Here is a 19,215-nt window from a genome sequence, read left to right on the forward strand (position 1 = left end):
CCTGCTCCCACCCACATCCCAACAGCTCCATGACAGCCTCACCAAGTCTCAGAAGGGTTTAGCCTGATACCACCTGTATGTCAAAAATGACACATGAGTACTTGCGAGATTCCTTCACACTAATGAAAAATCCTCAAGAAATCAGGCAAGTCCTGTTTTGGCCATCTCCAAAATAAATACACACATGTTCCACTTCCATCTAGGAAAAACATACATTCTAATCTAAAGTAAACCCTGAGGTTTGTGAAATATCTCTTCTGATGGGTCACAGATGATCTCCCAAGTCTCTCTAGATCCTTGGAGACTCAAGCTCACCTGGACCAAGCTAGACATCCAACATTTCCTGAAATCCTGGCATAGTTCCAGAGCCAATTAAGCTCCTCACTCCATTCTCTCCTTGGTCAACCTAGCCCATGTGAAAAAGAAAAGAAAAACCAAATAGATATAATATTTGATAATTATATAATATATAATTACACATGTAAGTGTTTTTTCTTCTTTTTAGGAAGTAGAATCTTTTTTTTTTCCCCCCTTTTTTGGCCACCCTGTGGCATATGGAGTTCCTAGGCCAAGGATCAGATCTGAGACCTATGCCGCAGCTGCGGCAACACCAACCACAGTACTGAGCTGGGGTTGGAACCTGTGTCCTGATGTTGCAGAGATGCCACCAATCCCATTGCGCCACAGTGGGAATCCCAGTAGAATCTTTTTTATTCAGAAAAAAAAAAGTTTTCCAACCACACACAGAGGGTAAGGAGACGTGTCTGTCCAGACTTCAGCCCATGTGGTTTTGACAGCAATAAGGGGTATGGAAGAAGTAATGGATCCCCAAATAAAAATGGTGTACCTGTGTGTATGAGAAGGAGATTTGTGCAAAAACAGCGGGAAGTGGTAGGTAGGGGGAAAGATAGAAAATATATCTATATCTCTATATAATCTCTCTCTATATATATAATATTTAATAAATGTGGCTATACTGTAAAACCAAATTTCATCCTAAAACTATGAACCACCTATAGTAAAAAGCCTAACATGTGCCACTTTCCTACTAAGCAGGATGTTAAAACTCCCCCTTGACCTAAGTATATAAAAAACTCACTATAATTTTAACCTTACAATTCTCAGCAGAAATATCCTAAGTGGAAAAAGAATATGAAATTTAATACAGATCATTTCTCTTAAGAGCCTACGACTCAGAAAGAAAGCAAAAGAAAGGAGATTGTCAGGGGTGGGTTCGTAATATTATTCAACATTTGCTATCCCTTGGGCAGCCACTACTTGCTGGGCTCTAGGTAATACCCAAATTGTTGCCTTCATTCCCAGAATTTTGGAACACTCAGATCCAAGGCCGGTGTTGCCAGGACCCTCCAGGATGTAAGAGTCATACTTCTACCTCTTTTTCAATGTTACTGACCAAAGCATCATATACACAAAATACTTCCTATAGTGAAGACCTGGGCACAATTTTGAGACACCCCTCCCTTTTTTTCGGCTTATGTATTTAAGTTAACAAAACAGTATGTTTTGACTTTTGAAATAGTGTGGCATTAAGTACTGACTGTCCTGGTTTCTTTCTATGTAATAGGTTTAAGAAAAGATGCTGGTCCTTTTAGCCTAGAGGGATTCTTAGCCTTAATATCAGCTGGAAAAATTCTGACTGTCCCAAGAAAGCTCACTCAAGACTTTGTCCTTTAAAGCAACATGCCTCAAGTATCATGCAATTCATTTCTGCAGGGTGGGGGAGGAATGGACCATGGAAATGACTTCTTTAAAAATCCAGCCGAGGGAGTTCCCATCATGACGCAGCAGAAATGAATCCAACTAGCAACCATGAGGTTGTGGGTTCACTCTCTGGCCTTGCTCAGTGGGTTAAGGATCTGCATTGCTGTGGCTGTGGTGTAGGCCAGCGGCTACAGCTCTGATTAGACCCCTGGCCTGGGAAACTCCGTATGTGGTGGGTGCAGCCCTGAAAAAAAAAAAAAAAATCCTATTGAGGAGTTCCCATTGTGGATCAGCAGAAACAACCTGACTAGTATCCATGAGGATGGGGGTTCTATCCCTGGCCCCGCTCAGTGGATTAAGGATTCGGTGTTGCCGTGAGTTGTGGTGTAGGTCACAGATGCAGCTTGGATCTGGCGTTGCTGTGGCTGTGCTGTAGGCTGGCAGCTACAACTCTGATTTGACCCCTGGCTTGGAAACGTTTATATGCTGCGAGTTGTAGCCCTAAAAAATTAATTAAAAAGTTAAAAAATAAAAAGTAAAAATCCTACTGTAAAATATATGAATTCAAAAATAATTTTCCACAGCATTTTCTAAGTTCAATTTCTTTCACTAATACAAATAAGAAATTGGGACCCCAATTAATACCTTTTACGTTGTACTCTAGAATTAAACTTAAATGTTGTCACGCAATTGTTACATTAGGAAGGCTATTTTGAATATACAGCTAGATCAACAAACCTGCATGGAAAAGCAAATCTGTCTTTTCGGTCGCTTCTGCCACCACCCCTCCGAGCAAGCCATTCTTGCTGATGTGACCATGACGTCCCTGCTGCTAAATCCACTTGAAGATTTCAGTGCTCCACTTAACTTTCAACAGCATCCACCACAGTGGACCACCCCCTGCTCCGAGGACCACTCCTTCCTCACCTAGGATCACAGTCTCCTTGCAGTCCTACCTCCCTTGCCTCTGTTTCTGACTCTTCCCCTCTCTGACCTCTAAACACAGGAATTCCCCAGGGCAGAGTCCTGGAATTGCTCTTCTTCCAACTCTATGCTTTTGCCCAAGTGATCTCACGCATTCCCATGGCTTTAAATACCACAGCAGCAACTCACTCATTTATAACTTCAGCACAGATCTATTTTTTGGCTCCAGACTCATTTACTTAATCACCTGCCTGTCATCTCTAAGGCTGGCTCACAGGCATCTGAAACTTAACACATCTCTAGCTGAGGTCTTGATCTCCAGGCAATGGCGCTTCCATCCACGCTGCTGTGCTGGACTCTTGGGAGTCTTCCTCAACACCTCCTTCTCCTGCACCCCATCCATCCCACCACCCCCTTCTCTCCCTGCCACCACCATCTAATTCAAGTGTCCACTGTCTCCTGCTGGACTGCTGGACCAGCCTCCTAAGCCACTGTCCCCACTTTCACTCTTTCCCCCATCCTTTCTCCAGCAACAACCAGAGAGAGCTCTTCAAAGTACAAATCTCACTGAGTAACTCCCTACACAATCTTAAAACCCTGCAAAGGTTTACACTGAGAATCTTTAACAAAGTCTGTGGGCTTAGAGATGATGGCATAGACTCTTAGATGAGAATATTTTTTCTTTTTCATGATATATATAGCTCCATGAATTTGTACACATGTATGTCTTTGTGTAACTCCCACCAGAGCAAGATATAGAACATTCCCTACACTCCAGAAAGCTCCTGCCTCTGCCCTGTCCCCACTTTTACCAGTGGTAACCACTATTCTGGCCTTTATTATAATGGTTTCATTTTGCTTGGTCCTGAACATCAAACAAATTGGCTTACATGGATGAATTTTTCTAAACCTAATCTAACTTTAGATGCTCCTGTACATTAATGATTAGACCAGCTTTAAGATAATAACATCCCGGAGTCACCTTAGAGTCAGGTGTTCAGCTTCAGTATCTCAAGTTCTCAAAAGAGCTTGTTAATTAACAAGTGAGAATGGAATCCACATAGCACTCCGGATTAAGCTGTCCCCATGAATTGCCCTAGGTATTTAAGACAACCCAGGGATTAATATTTCTATTCATGGGCTCTGAGCCAATCCAGATAACTAATCTGCTAGGTAAATTCAGTCAGCATACTCTTCTGATTCAGAGTCTTCAAACTGACAAAAATGTGACAGCACGAGTGAAGTGTACAGTTACAATCTTAATAGAGGAGTGAGGCTTTATCAGGCTTAAGGTCTCACTAGGACAGCTGTGTTACAAGTATTTGCAATTAACAAGGATGGGCTGTGGTGGGGGAAGCTTAAAGGCTGATAAAGCCTCAGGGCACCCAGTCACCATTATAACTTTACCTGGAGGAAGGCTACAAGGTCTCTATTTTCAAGGCACAGTCCCTGATTTGTTCCCTTTCCAGAATAAGGACCGATTCCAACAAAGAGCCCGGGGAAGCCAAGCCCCTAGAATACCTCAGCCCCTCCTGCCAAAGAAACGCCTCCCCAGGGTTTGGAATTTCTGAAGCCTTTTTCGGAGGGAAGGAGAGGCCCAGGGACTTGCTTGCTTTTGCTCTCTCAGTGGTCCAATAGTCCTCTCCAGGGTCAAGATGAGAAATCCAAAATATAAATTAGGATTGACTGGGTGTATTTTGGAGATTTTACCAAAGTCTGGAAGAACTAACAAAACAAGGCTTACCAAGTATCCTTGCTACCAGTCTTGCAGGCTGCACCGTCTGGCGCCTCAGATAAATCTGTGCTAAGTATATCAGCTGGTAAGGACCACTAAGTGGGTTTTGATGGCATGATTCCTGGCAAATGAAGGCACTCAAAAGTGTTGGTGACTAGTATTGTGAAGAAATTACCACTAACCACAGTTTTGCTTCCTATACATCAAAGGGAAAAAGAACTGCTCGCTCTTCAGTTTGAAGTTTTGGGGGTGGGGGAGCAGAGGATAAGAAAGTAATTTGGATAAAATCACCATCATTCCATCCTCCTTTTGATGAACTAAAGTAGAACACTTCCCAGAGAAAAAAAATCTATTTCTTTAGAAAATGCCATAACCTATAAGTCTACTTTCTCTTCCTTTCTCTACATAAATTTCCCTTAAGTCAATGTGTTAGTAAATTTCATTTAGCCTGGCTTAAGATGCATGGAAAAAACCTTCCAGATCCTTTGGTAAATGAAGCCATGGGTGGGATGGAAGGTCCCAGGCAGGACCAGACATCCTCAGCTTTGTTCTTTAGCAGTGACTGTTACGGACCTTGAGAGTTAGCCTATCTAAGCCAGGATCCCAACTGGGCACTATCTTCAAGCAACCTGCAGGCAACTCAGTGAGGAGGAAAACCTTTTTAACCTTCTTTAAAAAGAAAGAAGGAGTTATCATTACTCAGTGGTTAACAAACCCAACTAGTATCAATGAGGACATGGGTTTGATCCCTGGCCTCACTCAGTGGGTTAAGGATCGGGCATTGCCATGAGCTGTGGTGTAGGCTGCAGACACAGCTCAGATCTAGCATGGCTGTGGCTGTGGCTGTAGCTCAGATTTGACCCTAGCCTGGGAACCTCCATGGGCTGTGGGTACAGCTCCAAAAGACAAAATAAATAAATAAATAAAAAGAATAAAAAATAAATAAAAAGAAGATTCAACATACATGTGAGATCATATGGTATTTGTCTTTCTCTTTCTTCACTTAGTTGGTAGTTGGAAGCCACTACATTTAGAATGGATAAGCAACGAGCTCCTACTCTATAGCACAGGGAACTATATCCAGATCTTGGGACAGACCATGATGGAAGACAATATGAGGAAAATATATATACATATGTATGACTGAGTCACTATGCTGTACAGCAGAAATTGACACAACACCGTAAATCAACTATACTCTAATAAAAATAAAATTTTAAAAATAAAAATAAATTTGAAAAATAAAAAGAAACAGCCCTCCCAAGATATCAGAGACAGAGAGGGACCCTCATGGTGATTTTGTGGTCCCTAGTTTCAGAACTCTCAGTGCCTCAGATACTTCACTAGCCTTGTAATAAATTCCAAAAAAAAATCTTGCTTAGTTTGGGTTTGTTTCCTTGGCCAACAACCACAGGAATTTTAATTACCATACCATTTCTTTATCTTGCTTTCCTACAGGTTTCCCTTCCCCTAATTGTGAGGTCAGTGGACCCCACTCTTATCTTTTTGCTCTTCTGGATCTGTGTCCTCCCATGGTGCTCTCCTCCACACACTCAGCACTGACGACCACCTAGGCAAATAATTCTGAAATGACATCTAAGTCACCCAGCCCAGACCTCTCTTCTGAGCTCCTATATTCCCCAGATCACTGCTCGTCTCTGCTGGGATGTCCCACAAGCCCTTATAATCAATAATTACAAGACTGAACTCACACCTATTGCTTTTCTCATGCCTTCTATACTGAGAAATCACCCCACTTCCCATCCAGTCACCTAAGTCATAAATCTGAGGCAAGCTTCACTGCTCCCTCTGCCTCACCTTCTACAATCGGCTCCATACCTGGAACATAAGGACTCTGCAGCCTTAGTATTTCTCAAATACATCCTCACACCTCCGTTCTGACTTTAGCATATTTTAGACCCTGTCACATCATCCTCTTCGGCCTTCTTTCTTAACACTCCTTCAACCCTCCTCTATTCCTAAAATATGTATCTAGTTGGCGTATCCCCTGATTCTTTTGAGGTATAACTCAAATTCCTTGGAACAATATCCAAGTACTCTGATTGATGATTTGAGTCCTGCCTGGTGAACCCTGGCATTGCATCCTCTATCAGTGGGCCCCCAAACTCTGTCCACACTGAATGACTTGCAGTTTCCTGGGGCCCCAAATTTCCTCCTGCCCCTGCGCCTTTGCACCTAATGCCACCTCCACCCTGCAAAGCCTGCCCATGTTTATCCAAAGGCTAAGTCAACTAACTCAGCTTAGCACCACTTCTTCCAGAGAGTCTTCCTTAAATGTCACCAAATACCCACTCACCTGCACCTGAGGGTTTGGTTTACAGCCTCTGTGCTCCCACCATCCCTGTGCATAACTTTTTCGCAGGGCTTTGATGACATTTGTTAATTGTCCACTTTCATCTGTGTCTTGTACACAAGACTGTGAATCCCTTAAGGGAAGAGATTGTCTTTCTTATATTTGTATTCACTGTGCCTGCAATTCAAAACAGCTTTTCTGGGTATCTTAGAGCGTCAAGCAGGAAATTAATGAGAAAAAAAAACACTGAACATCTCCAGATCCAGAATACATTCTCTTCCTTCTGTTACAGCTTTGAAAATGAGAAGGAAAACATGAGGGTGTGTTTCCTGCCCTTGTTTAGAAAGCTCTGGGGCTTTCTCTTTCTCTTGCTGGAGGTGGTTCTCTGTGTACATGCATTCGCAGAATGGTTTTGGCCTGCGCTGGCCCAGGGATGTAGAACCCAGAAAGTGCTGGCCGCCACTTAGCAAAGACTCTATGAAGACGGATCTCAGAAAAGACAAGGTCCCTTGCCTTGAAGAATCCAAGATCCTTAAGGCTTGCCGGAATAAAGCCTTATAACTCTTTGGCATAGCTTCCTAAGACAGCGCCACCTGGTATTAATATCCCATGTAGTCTTCTGTTCTTCAGTGTGGACAGCCCTAGTGACTTGTTTCTAACCAACAGGATGTGGCAAAGGTGATGGGATTTATTTATAGTGACTGTATCTCTTGCTGGCATTTGAGGAAGCAAGCTGCAAAGCAGGGGAGAAGGCCCCCATAGTAAAGAGCTGAGGGTGACTTTCAAAGCAGCTAGGAACTGAGGCCTCAGAAACTGAATTCACAACAACCATGTGAGCTTGCAAGTGGATCTTACCCCAGGTAAGTCTTCTGATAAGATGCCAGCTTTGATGAACAATTGACTCATTGCAACCTTGTGAGAAACCCCCAAAACAAAACCCACCCTAGCCATACCCAAAAAAAAATGATTCAAGCCACCCACTTGTGGCAGTTTGTTATACAGCAAAGGCTAACTAGCACAATCTCATTTATCCCTATTGAAAGTCTAGCTATCTGAGAGGGAAAGAAAATTTCCATTTTTCAGCAGGTGGAACAGAAAGTCATCATGAACGAAATGTTTAACTGAAACCGAATTCCCTTACTGAGTTTATGATTAATCTCACTACCCCAAACTTTACTCCTTTGCTTGTCTTCTTTGATGTCAATTCCTTTCTTGTCCCCTCTGACCTCAATCCTGTGCTAACTGAATGCCAATCAACCAGAGTTACATGACTAGGATTGCTGTTATTGATAACATCGTTAACATACCAAAAATTGCTGCTGTAGATGCTAAAATTGCTGTTATTATCATCCTTAACATACAAACTCAGGTTGTTTCTCCAGGGCAAGATGAGCTTACAGACCTCTGAGCCTTGGACTAACCAGCCAGAGAATCATAATTCAGAAACATCCTGACTTGCGAAGCCGCAGTGAAGAAGTGTCACAGCAACATCACAAGATGTGATTAATCCCAGTTTCTTTGTTCTTCCTCTTTAAAAGACCCTGGAGATCCCACTGCGGCTCAGCGGAAATGAATCTGGTTAGTATCCATGAGGACACAGGTTCGATTCCTGGCCTCGCTCAGTGGGTTAAGGATCCGGTGTTGCTATGAGCTGTGGTATAGGTCGCAGATGTGATTCAGATCCTGTGTTGTGGCTGTGGTGTAGGCCAGAGGCTGCAGCTCTGATTCAGCCCCTAGCCTGGGAATCTTCATATGCCGTGAGTACAGCCCTAAAAAGACAATATAAAATAAAATAAAATAAAACATTCCTAACTCAAAGATGAAGATGGAGTGGATCTGAGGCTTGTCTCTCACTCCCTTGCTTGGCACCCTGCAAATAAACCCTTACATTGCTGCAAACATCCATTACCAGAGTTTGGCTATACCCTATGGGCACATGAGCCCAAAGCTTCATAACATAACTAAAAATGAAATTCCTTCTAAAAACAAGTTTTCATGTTCTAAACATTGAGACTAAAGAATCCACACAAGACACTGTGTAAAATGAAGAGAGAAATTTTTTTAAAGAAAGGGAAATAAGGTTAAAACTTTTAAAGGGGCTCTGGAGAAAACTATAGGCTCCGTTGGTTTATTTAACTTGTAAATCTTATTAAATTTGTTAGAGGCATGTTAGCATTCATGGTTCATTTACTTTTATTCTGACTTCCATAAATAGGCCCTCTATGAACCCTGATAAATGACTTAAAATCTTGGTCGACTTCAATAAAGAAATTAGCATGTTTGTCTTAAAAACTCTGCCCATGGAAGTGAATGAAAGTTCATTTTCCACCAAGCTTTACTCCCCAAAGGTACACCTTCCCAGTGCCTCACCCCTCCCTGCTATCCTGGTTCTTTTCTTTGGCTCCCTGTTTATAAAATCTGGCATCTTCTCAAAGGCCTTAGATCTGGCTCTCTTGCAAAAACAAACAGAAGCTACCTGGGGCCCTTGATTCCCACTCATTTACATTCTTTCCATGCCAAGGGTCAGAGGGTGTCAGAGCTGGTGGCAGTCTGTCAAGCCCAGCATGGGACAGCCCTTATCTACCAAGGCAGTGTTTTCCTGCCTCTGAACACGCCAGCATTTATTTCTATAAAATTATAAATGGAAACATATGTAATTGTCACAAATCTGAAACTAATAAATCTGAACGTTGAGCCCAGAGTTGTGGCAATAAGCAGACAAGAACCCACACAAAGCTTATGAAAAAGTAGGCAGTGGGTGGAGGGGGAAGACATTATCTACCTGACCCACACAGCATATGGAAAAACCAAGGCAAGTGTGCTATTCCAGGTGGTTAGATCACGCTGTGTGCATATTTAAATAATCAGCAATTCACATGAAAGCACTGCAGCCTTTTAAGCAATTAGCTGGTCTGCAGCTTTCTGAACAGCCTTCAGTCAAGACCCACGTCAGGTTCATATGTGCCCCACTAACGACACAAAGATAACCGTTCTTTCTGTAAATCCTACAGTCCACCTCTCTGCCTTGACAGCCAAGGTTAAGGTCATCAAAATTAGTCTGTCTATGAACAGCATTTTTGAACCCCCAAGAAGATGAAAATTGGTTGTTAGGCGGCAAAAAAACCCCCACCTTACACATAACAATAGGTGGTGGCCCTCCAAAGCTCAGTCCTATTTGACAAGATCTTATTCCTTAGTATTTCATTTCTCTTATTAGAAAAAATTTAAATTAATCTTCCCCCTTGAGGAGGGAGAGATAATGAAAACAAGTTGAGAAACACGATTCTAGATGCTTAGAATTCTAGATGAGTATGTCGGAAAGAAAATGAGCAAAGGAAAGCACAGCAAAACCTGAAGACACTAAATAAAATAACCTAAAACAATCTAACAACCAGATTCATTTGTGTAATAAAACAGGAGCAGAACTAGAGAAATCCCAATGGCAGGTAATGACATAGCATTAGAAACTCTGACCTTGAAATGAGAAAACCTTCACTGAGTCAGCTCCTAACACATGATTACTACTTCTGTAACCAGAGAGAAAGGTTACTTATTAATTGTGGTATTTCTCCTCTTCTCTATAAAAGAATGAAAATGTCAGATTCACAGAGCTGCTGCAATAGTTAAATGAGATAATATTAGCGAATCACTCTGCAAACAAGAAGATGCTCTTTGGTTGAAAGGCAGTCCCGCTGGGCAGAACTATTTGAGACTTGGAAAGCGCTGTGTGGGCAGAGAATTGTGTTACTAAGCCTACAGTTGACACTACTATGAATTATTGCTTCAAGACAATGTTAGACTGAGTGTGATGGGGTTGCTCTTAGGAATATTGTGTCCCTTGTAAATAAAACAAAACAAAGCAGGAATGACCTAATGAAATTGATGTATTCTAAGGGAATAGGGAGAGACACTCAGATCATAGAGAAGGGATGAGAGAAATTCTCCTTTCTTATCTTTCTTCCATCAACCAAACCAGTAGTTCTCAACTGGCTACACTTCAAATCACTTGGGGCACTTCAGAAAACTTTTTAAAAATGTCTGAACCCAATACACAGAACAGACTTCTGGTTGCCAAGGGGGTGAGGGGAGGGAGTGGGATGGACTGGGAGTTTGGGGTTAGTAGATGCAAATTATTACACTTAGATAAGCAATGAGGTCCTACTGCAAAGCACAGGGAACTATGTCCAGTATCTTGGCATAGACCATGATGGAAGATAATTTAAGAAATTTAAAATGTATGATGTATGACAGGGTCACTTTGCTGTACAGCAGAAACTGGCACAATATTGTAAGTCAACCATACTTTAATTTTTAAAAAATCACTAAAAAAATCTAAACCTGGGAGGTTGTGAGAACTCCATAAATATTTATTGAATAAGTGAGCACTGGCAAAGGTTGCGATGAGATACACACTCTCATACACTACTAGTTGGAATGTAAATTAACACAGTCTTTAAGGAAAGCAATTTGTTCATCTATACCAATTTTTTTCATTTTGTTCAGTTTTATTTTATTTTATTTTTATTGTTTATTTTTTTTTTCTTTTTAGGGCCACACCTGTAGCATATGGAGGTTCCCAGGCTAGGGGGTCGAATCAGAGCTGTAGCTGCTCGCCTACACCACAGCCACAGCAATGTGGGATCTGAGCCGCATTTGTGATCTACACCATGGCTCACGGTAATGCCGGATCCTTAACCCACTGAGTGAGGCAAGGGATCGAGCCTTTGTCCTCATGGATGCTCGTCAGTTTCATTACTTCTGAGCCACGATGTGAACTCACATTCTGTTCAGTTTTAATTTTCATTTTGTTTTAAAGTTCATTCCCTTGGTTGACTCATTCCATGTCTAAGAATCCATCCCAAGGAAATGATTAGAGGAACAAAAATGTACACATAAGGATATCATAGTGTTATTTTAGGCTGGGATATTGACCATTGAGGATGGACTTGCTTTGAACATGCATCAAAAACTATGCTCTGCATGGAGTTCCCATCGTGGCGCAGCGGAAACGAATCTAACCAGGAACCATGAGGTTGCAGGTTTGATCCCTGGCCTCGCTCAATGGGTCAATGATTCGACATTGCTGTAAGCTGTGGTGTAGGTGAAAAAAGTGGCTTAGATCTGGTGTTGCTGTGGCTGTGGCATAGGCTGGCAGCATCAGCTCTGATTGGACCCCTAGCCTGGGAACCTCCATATGCCACTCGTGCAGACCTACAAAGACAAAAAAAAAACCACAACAACTTTGCTCTGCAGACCCAATGTTATGGTGGGAACATCTGACAGGTAAACAAAAGAAACAATAGGTCATAATAAAGTGCTGATTTTTAGCTAGGTGTCACTTCAACCCAAACCAGCCATCCTGCGGCTCATCAATATTTCAAAAAGTTGAGAACCTGCCAATCAGTTCAAGTCTGATCAGGTCACATCTCAGCCTTCTGCTTTCCTGGTGATCTCAGCTAATTTCAAAACCAAAGGGCAGACAATGAGCAATTAAAGCATCATGAAGGAAAGTAGCCTTTCAGGCTAAGGCAGGATGGGGAGAAAGAGTAAAATTCACATCACTGGCTTTCTTTTTAAACTTCCAATCTTCCAGAGGCAGGACGCCTCAGGATTTGCTCATCCCCAGCCTAGAATTCTCCACCACATGTGATAAGCATCCTCAAGGGATCAAATGTTCCCTCATCCTAAGGAACCCCACTGGAAAGCTGCTGAAACCACTGCAAGCCTTCTGTTAGTCATACCTTCCTCTGGGCTACATGATACAAATATTCCCTTTGGAGTGCAAGGAGAAGGATTTGTTTTAAAAGGAAAAACAAAACTAAAGTTCTATGCTGGAGACTAAATTGGGAGCTCTTAGGTTTTTCCTATTAACCAAGAGGGCAAAAGGGCAGGGGGTTTTTTTGTTTTCGTTTTTGTCTTTCCAGGGCTGAAAGCATGCCATATGGAGGTTCCCAGGCTAGAGGTTGAATTGGAGTGGTAGCATAGCAACGCGGGATCCAAGCCTCAGCTGCGATCTACAACACAGCTCACAGCAACTCCGGATCCATAACCCACTGAGCAAGGCCAGGAACCAAACCTTCGTCCTCATGGATACTAGTCAGATTCATTTCCACTGAGCCACGACAGGAATTCCCAAAATGGCATTTTTATCAAATGTGTTTATCAAGTAGGTTAAGCCATGTGTCAGACATCACAGCTAGTCAGTGACATACCCTTGGTCTAGGGGAAGGTGGATGATACACAAGCAGTCAAATATATCATGGTAAAGGGCAGACATATAGTGCCTGATACATCTTAGAGCTCTTTCACACATGATGCATCATTCAATACTCACAGTAACCCTGTAACATTGGAAGGAAGATTTGGCACACAGATCTAGGTTAGCTGACTTGCCCAATTTACAAAGCCAATGGATTAGGGAAGATATCGATATCCAAATGGAGTGTCACTATCCTCATGCTGTGTCATACTGGGGGAGCACAGGTAAATTTATGTGTGCTGCGAGTAGGTGGCTGGACAAGACAGAAGTGGGACCAAGACCCAGGAACCAGACTGCTCACTTCAAGTCTCAGTGCCATCACCTGGGGGCAGTGTGATTTGGGGCAAACTATTAAAACCTGCCATGCATGTGTTTCATCATCTGCCAAGTGGGGCTAATAAGAGTCATTATGAGGATCATGCCTGAAGAGTTGAGCACAGTGACTGGCACACAATGAAAGTTTGCATAAATATTAGCTACTGTAATTATGAGGACCAGGAATAATACTCTGCTTAATCCAGATAAGATGCAAATAATACTGAGTTCTTTTTCATACTAGGGATGTGGTAGGCACTGTATTAATTTTCTATTGCTGCTGTAACAAATTACTACTGGCGTAGTCGCTTAAAGTGATACAAACTTATCTCTTAGGTCTGGAGGGCGGAAGTTTGAAACGGGTCTTACTGGGATAAAATCAAGTGTTGGCAGAGCTGTGGTCCTTCCGGAAGCCCTAAAGGAGAATCCATTTCCTTGCCTTATCTAGCTTCTAGGAGCCACCTGCATTCCTTAGCTGGGGGCCCTTCTTCCATCTTCAAAGAACAACATTCCAGCCTCCACATCTACGGATTATCTCCTCTCTCTCTGTTTCCCTCATCACAATACATTCTCTGCCACTGACCCTTTGCCTCCTTCTTCTAAGGACCCTGTGATTATAGATGGCCTGCAAGAAGAATCCAAGTAATCATCTCATCTCAGGATCCTTAATCACATCTACAAAATCCCTTTTGACATGTAAGGAAACACTCACAGGTTCCAGGGATTAGGACATGGACACTTAGGGGACCGCTATTCAGTTTACCACAGGTTCTAGGATACAAGAATGAATCCGATGCAACTGCTGAGCTCAAGGAGTTCACATACTATTAAATACAGCAGACCCATTTTTTAAAAAAGAACATGAATTCTGGAGCACATCTGACAATACCACGCAGGGCTATTAGAGAAATAAAAACAAAGTGCTCTGGGGGAACAGAAGATGGCTCTGTCTCTACCAGGAAAGGAAGAGAAGGCCTCATGAAGAGAGTGATGCATGCATAAAATTGGGCACTGATATGTGCTTAAACTTGTGCAAAGAGCATCCCAGGAAAGTACACCAAAAAGTTGGGAATACAGGCTGGTGTGATTAGAACCTGAAAGGAGGAGAGAATAACAGAAGGGAATGTTGAAGAAGTACATTAAGGCCATATCATAAAGGGTCACATTAAGGGAGAGGGACTTTATAGAATGAAAAGTCACCAAACGCTCTTGACCCCATCATTAAGAGGTCTGTTTTACAAAGAATACGCGGCAGGCAGTGAGGAGAGTGAATAGCAGAAGGCAGGCCCAACTTACAGATACTTCAGTAGTCTAGAGAAGAAAGGAAGATAGACTCAGTTGACAAAGGAATGCAGGAAATGAAAACAAAGATGGATCTGAGACACATTTCCAAAGGACCAAGTGACCCAGTGAATATAAGAAGGAAACCAAAGTGATGCTGAAATGACCAGGTTCAGGCAGCAGGTAGATGCTGATGCCACTAAACGGCCTAAAAAACAGAAAGAAAAAGAGGGGGCAGTTGATGGAGGGATATGTTTCAGATATGCCCAGTAGAACCTTTACAGGGGCCAACTCTGTTTACCAAAAAAGGCGAAGCATATAGAAATGACATCAATGTGTCTGAGAGAGTGGAAAGATCTGATATTTGGAGTCAAGTCAGAGGACCAGGGCTCTTTTCTCCATATTTATTAGCTCTGTGACTTTGGATAAGTCACTCCAACTCTCAGGACCTTGGTTTTCCTATCAGTGAAGTGAGAAGCTAGGGGTATCAGACAATCCTTAAATTTCCTTCTCATTCTAACTTACATGATCAAACATCTGAGTCATTATTTTCTTCTCAGTTTCAACTAGTCACTCTAGACATTAACCACTAACAGAAACTCTGATGGGTCCTGATTTTCCAAAACAAAGCGGCGGGGGGAGGGGGCTAGAGCTTGAAAGGGGAAGACAAGGGCACTAACAGCCATTGCATGCCTACGACACGACACACCAGGCACTGTGCCTTCCATACTCTCTCCCACCGCTTCTCCTACTTGGCCTGGACACTCCACAAGGGGTCCTAGAAATGACCTGGGTTATGAACATCAAAGATGGGAAACGATAAACAATAGCTTCCATCTTTTGTTCCAAATTCAGTTTTATATGCTTTCCCCCGATACTCCTTTTCTATTAGTTTTTAAAATGTGTTTGTGACAACAGGGCAACAAATGAGTTTTTCTCATGGAAAAATTACATGGGGGATCATGAGAGCCCAGAGATGGAGGAGGCAAATAACTAATTTTTAAAGTCTTTTATTTAAAGAATAGTAAATTGAAATAGTAATTTAATTAGTTCACTCATATTAAAAGACAATATAAGCCCCCACTTAAAATTCTTCAGTGACTTCTATTGGGTTTAGCTGTAATCCTCAGTGGGTTTTTCAAATTATGAATCTGCCCCTCTCCTCTATCCTACAAGATTCTTACATTTTTGCAGGTAGAGTCACAAGAGTATTCATAATCCTTTTAATTTAGGAAGAGATAAAAAGACTGAAAAAAATTAATATCTAAAATAAAATCGAAGAGTTCCCTAGTGGTTCAGTGGGTTAAGGATCTGTCATTGTCACTGCTGTGGCTCAGGTCACTGCTGTGGCGCAGGTTCAATTCCCAGGCCATGGAATTTATGCTGGCATGGCCAAAAAATAAAATAAAATAAAATAAAATAAAATAAAATTTAAAAAAACAAAATAAAATCCACATTCTGTAATTGGATACACATGTGTATGTTCATACACGTGTGTATACATGTATATGCATGTACGCATGTGTATGTGTGTATATATGTATACGTGTGTTTTATATATATAAATACCTCCCTGGTTGGGCCTCTATTCTACATTTTCTGTGTTCCTCTTCCACCTACACATCCCCTTCATCTTAATCTTATTCACACACATGACCTCCTTCCATTGACCATGCTGCCTTAAGCCCGAGGTTTAGTTCACATTTTTCCTTCCTCTTTCTTCTTCTTCCCAGGTCAGATGGCCCCCTTCAGCTGTCATCTTCTAGTTGAGCCTTCCCTGAATAAGAACTAACCACTCCCTCCTTTGTGTCCCACTGCACCTTCTATCATGGTGTCTATAACGCTTTACTGGAAGTTTTTTATGTTTATATCTCCCTAGTTTTAAGTTTCCAGAGGTAGAACAAGCAGATACATAATTGATATCTATTGGCTGAATGAATGAATATGTTAACAGAAAAAGAAGAAGAAACATCAAGTGCACTCTTTGGTCTCTTTAAGGCAAAGATATTTTCCTTCCCTCAAAATCCATTTAGAGGTGCAGAGAACAATTTTTGTTTATTTACTGTCAATAATTAAAGATAAGGAGTCCAAAGGTGGTGCTGTTTTTGAAACATAAAATATTCTATGACTTAAGGGGCAAAAAATGAACAATGTACACAATACAGTCAGCAAAATTTATCTGATTAAATTTTTAATTCTATTTATTCTGCCATCATATCAAAAAAAGAGTGGAAATTAAACTATCACTTTACATTTTATGCAGTAGGATTATAAATTATAATACTAAAACAGTGGGACATTTATTTTTGACATCTGTACTGAAACTGTCAAGCTTTACCCTTCGGGGCTATATTTCTGGCCACAGCAGTCAACGAGCCCCGAGAATAGCTCTCAGGGAATATGACCACCACTGACAATAGAAATAAAGTAAGCATGTTAACATGAGATGGGTGATTGTTATTAATCACCCACAGAGCCACCCCGAAGCACACTCAGCTGAACCCTGAAAAAGGGTGTCAGGTAACTGTGTCTAAATCCTCCCTCAATTCCAGGAGACAATGCCTTTTCCAGCATAAAGTGCTTACTCAGTGTCAATTATAATGCAAACATCAGACTGTGATAGAGGCACTTGAAGTTAAAGCTCATAAAGCTCTCTTTAGTAGGAGAAAAATCTAATTCAATGGTTAAATGCCAATCAGGGTGGGATAACTAGGCAGCAGCTGAAAACAAAAGATTTAGAAATCAACCGCAGCTCCTTTGGGGACGCATTGCTGCTGAAGGGCTGTCAGAAGCAGAACATAAGTGAGTTAGCACCATTAACTTGGGGGAAAAAAAGAATGACTCCCATTTAAGTGAACACACAGAGAATTCCAGTAATTTTTCGAAGAGTTATGTGTTAAATGGATTTGGAAAACTTTCTTAGTCTAAAAAGTATGTGCAAATGAATTTGGATAATGAAAACAAATTAGGAAATAAGACAAAACCAGAAGTACATTTTTTCCAACAATTATACACATACATAAAGAATAACTCCTAAGGTAGTCATGAAATTTTGGACTCATGACTGATCTCTTCATTCTGAGAAAACATTTAGCCTTTAGAAAAGGGCATTATCTCCTGGGCCAAAAGCAGACTGAGAGCTTCATCATTTGACCTTTTTATTTGCCTTCTCCCGAGCTGCCACGTCTGTCTACATTTCAACAAGGATGAGGAGCATCACTGAGGCTCACGGGAAAAGAACAGAAGAGACCTGCTCTAAATCACTGACCCAGGAACTTGCCTTCTGTCTACACTATGTCTTGTCCCAGGTTCTTCACCAAAGCATGAAAAGCAGTGGCATGCAATGCAGAAGTGACAGGAAAAAGAAAGCATCTGGAAGATGCCACTAGTCACGGTTGGTAAGAAAAAGGTGATGTGCCCACATATGGGAAAGGAAACCACCTCTTGGGTTTCAAGCTTCTCCAGTTCATATTGATTCTCCTTTTACTGATACACAAGAAAGCCACCACCACCAAGTACAGTGTGGTCCTACCCGCAGCCACAGCTGATTGGTCCAAGTCGACATCTGTCCCAGGCTGGGGCAATAGGCTCTCTTCTTCAGGACTATTGATTCTGGGAACAGAGAGAGCATGAGTCAGTCCCATGAGGTGGCATAAACTATGAGATGTGTACGTCTCAGGAGCTTTAGAGGTCACCTTCTCTGCACCTGGGCTGCAGTAAGAATGAGTGAAACCAACAAGGTGAGAGAAATCAAGAGATGGGGAGAGAGTACTGGATACATTTAGGTCCCTGCTGGTGAGGCCCAGCTATAGCCCTGGTCTTCCATCAGTCTCACTATCTGACTCTTCCTTCAATTTTTCTCCATTTATTCATGCAAGGGTGGGGCAGCACAGTCCAACACCACAAAAACATCCTCCTAGCTAAGCACACAAACTCAGAGTCCAAAGGTGAGTCCAAAGAGAATAAGTTAGGGGTAAGAAAAAGATCCATTCCACTCCAGGCATGAAATAATGCCTGAAAAATAAATGTTCCTAAATTAGGTTTTTGTTGCTTTTAAACAAGAATCTAAATGCTTGATACAAATAACAAAAGATGTTATACCTGAGTACCTCTGAACATAATAAGAGCTTTAGTTGGATGAGTAGTTTGAGAAGCAAAGACATCCACAACTCCCACCATCTGAGCGGGCACAAGTCCTTTGCCTCGCTGATCTTTGGATTCTTTGGGAACTGATCACTCATATGTGTGTAGAAATGTACATATATATGCATGTAGGTTTATGTCTATCAAGTCTTAGCACCAGAAATTAAAGGCAACATCTCCTTCCCTGATTCAATGCAATCGAAAGATAATGTGAGACTACTGTGGAAGAATAACGAAAACAATTTTGCAGCCCTCAGAGAAATTTCCACTGTAAATCAACTATAATGGGAAAAATAAAAATCATATTAAAAATAAAATTAAATTAAAAAAAGAAATTTCCAAAGTTTATAATTTTCTAAAACTATGCAAGACTTTGAGAAAGCATATAAAATAATGCGACAAGCATTACAGGTGAAAGCATATAAAATGTGATAAGAATGATTAGGATATCAGGTGTTATGTAAACGATTAGAATTGACACTTGAGTTCCCATCTTGGCGCAGCAGAGATGAGTCCGACTAG

General features: G+C 41.6%; 1 protein-coding gene across 5 annotated transcripts in view; it reads right to left on the reverse strand.

The window, feature by feature from the left end:
* The window catches only part of LYPD6 (LY6/PLAUR domain containing 6), a 116,535-nt gene that overhangs the window by 74,357 nt on the left and 22,963 nt on the right, over positions 1-19,215 (reverse strand). For 2 of the 5 annotated variants that reach the window (XM_021074962.1, XM_013983918.2), the window contains exon 2: positions 18,083-18,162. The exons of the other annotated variants lie outside the window; for them this stretch is intronic. The gene's annotated coding sequence lies outside the window, so the exon portion shown is untranslated. The remainder of the gene's footprint in view (positions 1-18,082; positions 18,163-19,215) is intronic. 5 annotated transcript variants of the gene reach the window in all.

This window comes from Sus scrofa, chromosome 15 (genome assembly GCF_000003025.6).
Source record: "Sus scrofa isolate TJ Tabasco breed Duroc chromosome 15, Sscrofa11.1, whole genome shotgun sequence".
NCBI lineage: Eukaryota > Metazoa > Chordata > Mammalia > Artiodactyla > Suidae > Sus > Sus scrofa.